We start from the raw sequence: 6,069 nt of genomic DNA, 5'->3' as shown, positions 1-6,069 counted from the left end.
TTGCCACTACATTTAGACTATGAGACATGTCAACTGCCTGTCACAATTACAATAGACACAGCAAATCAGAATTTTACCCAAATCCAAGGGGAACTTCCTGAACAAAGAGTAAATTTTACTGCACAGATTTTGGAGACCTCCAATTTGTGCAGGCATAATGAATGCAGCCAACAGACAAATAGGTAGTTGTTAATTATCCCAGCAATTTCTTTTTTTTAATGTGCTAAAAACACAGAGTGTTAAGCCTTCATATCTTACACTGTTACCTGATGATCTCATCCCATTTGAAAAGATGGTAATCTGAAGGAAGGCATTATTATTTTAAGTGTTCATGACAGTAAGTTGCATTGGAATAATCCTTATATTTTTTATTATCTAATAACGTGTGTCAGAACAAAGCCAGATTCTACTGCATCTTTCACAGTGGACTGAAGTTGTCTACCTGTGCAATAGTCCTTTTGGAGTAACTTAATCTTTTTATTTTCTTTACACAATTATCCCAAAGCTTGTGTATACTAATTTAGTGTCATATTACTTTTCAGAGCATTTTGTGGATGAATAATAACCACAGGGCAAGACCTATGACCTTAATAAGAACCTTCAATGAATTTTAGAGCAATTTGTGCCGTTTGCATAGGGGTCTTTTAAAGCTCTACTGTTCTGAGCAGAAACTTGATCCTTATTGTACTTAGAACATTGTTTTTGTTCCCTCATATTCAGTGAATAAATATTTGGATGGTCCTGGTATTAAGCACCAATAAATGCAATAATTGAATACAACAATTCATTGTTGTCAGGTGTTTAGGAAGTTGATTCTGGTTGTTTTGTCTTGTTTTGTTTCATTTTCTGAGATGAAATATTTTGAAAACACAGGCAGGCTTCCTTAATACACAGACTTTCACTTTACCAAGATGTGCAGTCATTCCTCTTTTTCTTTTCCCCCTATATATTAATTTTTCCATGCATAAAAGCCCCAGCATGGACAGGTTAGTGCATTGACTTCAGTCTAATGGGAGACACAGTCATTTTGTTTTCTTCTATAATACTCTTTCTTCTATTATAAAATATATTTGCATAGCTTATTGTGTTGCTCTGTGTTTTCTGAATTCCCGCTCATATTGCTGAAGAAAATAAGAATAAAATGTACTCAATTTTCTAACAGAAGGAGCTATAAACTTTTGTGAAGTCTAACAGTTGTCAGCATGTCATTTGTAAATACTGTTACAATCCTCAACCTTCCTAAAATTTAAATACAATTCAAAGAACTGGCTTCTATTGAAAGGATGCTATTAGCATATAAATACAACAGAATTATTTTGGAATACTACACATATCCCAAGTATGACATGGTAAAGAATTTACTCATAATTATAAAACCCATGAACTGTATTGAGTGTATAATACTGGTTTTTGTTGAAACTCTGTTACAATTGTGTCAGAAACATGCTTTTTTGTTGATGAAAATAAATTACTTTACATCATTCAGCTTTGTTTGTCAACTTAATTATTACACTGTTAAAATATTGCTTTGCATTAGTCAGAACTGAGTATTTTCTTTTTATATAGTTTCCTTTTCCCAGGAGTAAATTTTAATGCCCTGAAAGGTCATCAGAGGTCAGGACTTCTTGACTATATCTCAACAGTGCATTTCTGGTCATCAAAAGAAATAAGCCTCTGACCACTGGTAGCTGCTGTAGGGGTTTCTTTTATCCTGCACCTGTGACAATTACCCTGCGTTAGTGAAGCTAACAGGAGTCAGGTTGTAGGTTAAGGGTCAGGGCACTGTCAAGAGGAAGTTAGTCTTCAGTCCACTAAATCTGTTATCATTTTCATCTAATGTGACATCCATCTGTCAATCAGGGAATTTAGGCGATTGTCTTATTCTAAGTGCTGCACTTTATGCCTCAACCAGCTCACATTTTACTGCTTTTCCTATAATTACATTTTTCTGCCTCTGAAAACCCATCTACAAAATAAACAGGGAAAATCTTACCCAATCATTTTGAAGATCTAGGCTTTTTATGCTAAAAGCTGTTTCACTTACAAAATTGAGTGATTCCTCTGCAAAGTTTTATATTCATTTAATTTTCATTGTTATGGCTTTTTAACACAGAGAAAGAGAATAAAACTCCTCTAACTACATGGATATCAAAATAAGTTTGCATGTAAAATTGCCTAATGCACACCAGTCAAAAGTGGGTATGCCTCATACCCTTCTCAGAAACACTGTACTTCTCAAACACCACAAAAACAGCATGCTATAGGTGTGAATGACAAGGATAAGTTTTTACGATGGATTTCTTAGGAATTAGAAGATAGCAGATAGCTAAATTGACTACAAATAAGCAAAGATTTTTATTATCTCCAGATACAGAACCACAGAATGAAGTTTCAAACTCTTAATTCTAATTCAGTGCTGGTCAATTTCAAGTATGTGAACATTGCCACCCAGATACCAAAGCACTTAGTTAAATAGGAAGGCATATAAAACCTAGGTGTAAAGGTAGATGCTCTACTGATTATGAGTGCAATTGCTCCTACACCTCAGTTGAGGCATACTTTTAATTGCTTTGATGAACAAGAATCTAAATACTTTGCCAAGCATAAAAATCGTGGTGTGGTTATATGATGCATTTGAGCCAATCTAACAGCTTGTTACCACTGAAAAGGATAGTACTCTCCCCCTATTTCCTCCCCCTGCCTTCCCACCCCAGATTAGTTTTCTGCTGGGTTAGCAAATTTAATTGCCTCACCAAGTGGTTAGGCAAGCATGCAAGCCAGTGTAGGGACAGTGACAAGAGTATGTGGCTGGAGAGAATGTTATTGGCACGCCACTACATAGATCCAGTCATATAATTAAACTGTGGTTTCTCCTTTCACATTTGCAGAAATTTCCCTTTTTCAAAATTATGCTTATCCAATAAACAGTTATTACCAAAATCTTCTCTGGAACCTATGCTGGTACAATTTCACTGACAGCAAATATGATGCTTGTGAGATACTCTTAGAGATTCTAGAACAGAGCCTGTGCCCATAGAGCAGCAATATAAATATTAACATTTACTGGGTTAATGCTCAGGAAATTTTATTGCAGTGCTTGGAAGACTAGGATTCTCTTGTATATTGGAGAAGGGGACATCAAGGCATTGAAAGGGGAAAAGAATGCCATAGAAAGTCATTACAGAAATACAAAAAGACTTTAGTATTTGATCTGTGACAAGACTCTGTGCTCTAGGTTACAGCATTTTCCCTATCAAATTTGTGGGCTTGTCTATATATTTCTAATATCAGTTGTTTATTTATTTCTAATATCAGATGTTTAATTGCTCCAGAGCAGGTTGGGTTCCTCCCAGCACACATAAATTCTTGCACTCTTCTACTCTTACCAGCTTGGTTTTCTAGCCTGTCCATATTCTGTGAACTCTCTCTTGAAGGGTTTCTTTCCAATCATGCAAGATTTTCCTTTTTGTAGGATTTACTGTACTTGTTTTCCACCTGATTTCTCCAGAGATGGGTTAGATATGCTTCCCTTTCTGCCACACCCTCATTTATTAACTCTCTGATTTCTGGCTTTTATCATGGGGTTTTCAATTCATTCTGTAAGTGTACTTTGATCAACTTATTTTTATAAAACTTTGCTTCACCCAGACATTTAATTCTGTTTCTAGAAGAAGCCAATGACTGCAGAATCCATTGCTGTCACTGAATGGGGGCACAAACAGAACCATTCATGCAAGAGAGCAGCTGTGCAAAGCTGGGTGCAAAGAGGTGTATTTCGTTTTAACCTCTTGTCCTGACACTGTGGTCAGATTTTTGCTGGGTCATATACATAGATGTGGAAGTGGAGAAACCCTTCCTCTTTCCTCATTATGACTACGCCTGAGTAAAAATTTCAAGGCAAATGGTAGTTGTCAAATTACATGTCGATGTGGCTCCATGCTGGTCTCCCACAGTTCAGTCATCTCCTCACGTCAGAACAATATACATGCTCATAATTCCTTGATAGATTGAGTTAACCACATAGTAACAATATAGATTATGCTTGGTATTTGGCATGCTGATATTAGATTTTTGGATGAATCATGATGGAATTGTAGGTACCATTTAGAGCTTTAAAATATATGTTGTAAAATTGTAGTAGTATTTTTTAAAATAACTACAGGCTACAGTTTCTATACTCAGGGTCATAGGAAGAACTATCCAAGAAAAGTCTTATTTTATAGTTTGTTAGCATGTTTGCTGATAGTCACATTCAATGGAATATTTCAGAAGAATTAAGTCAAACTAGGGGAGTTCCTTACTCAAAAAATATACTGGCAATAATATGAATCATCGCTATTATAACTATATTCTGCTTACAGAAAAGCATTTTACAGTTTTGGTACTAGCCTGAAACCTCTTATAAGCTACATGTACTGCATCATTGCAAATAAAGTTATGGATTCCTTGCATGTTTGGATGTTGATAATTTTCCATTAAATTTCCAGAAAATCTCATATTTGATATCTCTGAAATACAATTTTGACATCCTCTCTTTCTAAGTCTCTTTATACTTAGGAGTAAATTAAAACCACACCCATTTACATCTCTTGCTGGAAGTCCTTTGGAAATGAGTAGATTCCATAGAGAAACCATTAAGGCTGGGCAAATCCAATCAGGCAAATATAATTGTTTCCTGTGCTGAGGCAGTAACACAGGGTATATTAAAGAGGGAAGCCTATAAATGATTTTGAGTGTCTTGGTTTTGATTACGTGTGATTTAAATTGAGTTAAAATATGTTTGACCTTTCAAATAGCAAGGAGAAAGGCCAAGAATTATAAGGAAACTGCATTGATTTCAGTGTTTCAGTGCTCAAGTTCTGCATATATACAGAAGAAAAAACTTGCAATATTTTCAAGATTCAAGTAAGGAAATGGTACCTGTAAAAGGAAATTGTGCAATTCACAGTAAGTAGTAACAATGCATTCTCCAAAGTGTCTTATTCAGTTGAGTCAATAACCAGAGTAGGATAGACTAAAGCAAGTTTGCAGAAGTCATTTACAGAGAGTTATAAAGTCCAGCTTTTCATAATCTCTCTGAAGTTGCATTATGGATTATAAAAAAGACAGAGGGAAGTAAAGACTTAAAATATGCAGAGACATGATTGTATTTTCTGCTATTTATTTAAGCAACCTATAGAAAATGCTGTGGAAAAAGTCTCTGGTTTTTAGGAACAGAACAGAACACAATGTTTCAATTGGAACGAAGCTACAATGATCCTCCAGTCCAACTGCCTGACCAATTCAGAGCTATTATTAAAGGCATTGTCTAAATGCCTTTTGAACACTGACAGAGCCTCTTGAACACACAGGCATTGATCAGCTCTCTAGGAAGCCTGTTGCAGTATTTGACCACTCTCTTGGTAAGGAAATGCTTTCTAATATCTAATCTAAATCTCCTTGGCACAGCTTTGAACCATTTCCACACATCCTGTTGCTTGATACCAGGGAGAAAAGCTCAGCTCCTGGTGCTCCTTTCCTCTCCTCAGGAAGTTGTAGAGAGCAAAGAGGTCTCACCTCACAGCCTCTTCTCCAAACTAGACAAGCCCAAAACCTTCAGCTGCTCCTCGCAGGACGTGACTTCCAGACCTTTCACCAGCTCCGACAACTTCCTCTTCCGTTTTAAAATGTGAGAATTTATATTCAAGAAAATAACTGCAACTGTGGCAGGTTGATCCTGACTGGACTCCAGGTGTCCACCAAAGGTGCTTCTATCTCTCCCCTCCAGTGTGGAGTCCTCTCTCCATGGGGTCACAGGTCCTGCCAGGAGCCTGCTCCACCTTTGGCTTCCCATGGGGGCACATTCTCCTTCAAGCATACCCACATACTCTGACATGTAGTCCTTCAGGGGCTGCAGGTGAATTCCTGCTTCACTCTGGACCTCCATGGGCTGCAGGGGCACAGCTGCCTCCTCATGGTCTTCACCATGAGCTGCAGGGGAATCTCTGCTCTGGCAGCTGGACCACCTCCTGCCCCTCCTACTGCCACTGATCTGGATGCCTGCAGAGTTGTTTCTCTCACATATTCTCA

Source organism: Lichenostomus cassidix, chromosome 5, assembly GCF_008360975.1.
Source record: "Lichenostomus cassidix isolate B80296 chromosome 5, HeHo_3.0, whole genome shotgun sequence".
In the NCBI taxonomy this organism is placed as follows: Eukaryota; Metazoa; Chordata; class Aves; order Passeriformes; family Meliphagidae; genus Lichenostomus; species Lichenostomus cassidix.
Note: the sequence above shows the minus strand (reverse complement) of the source record.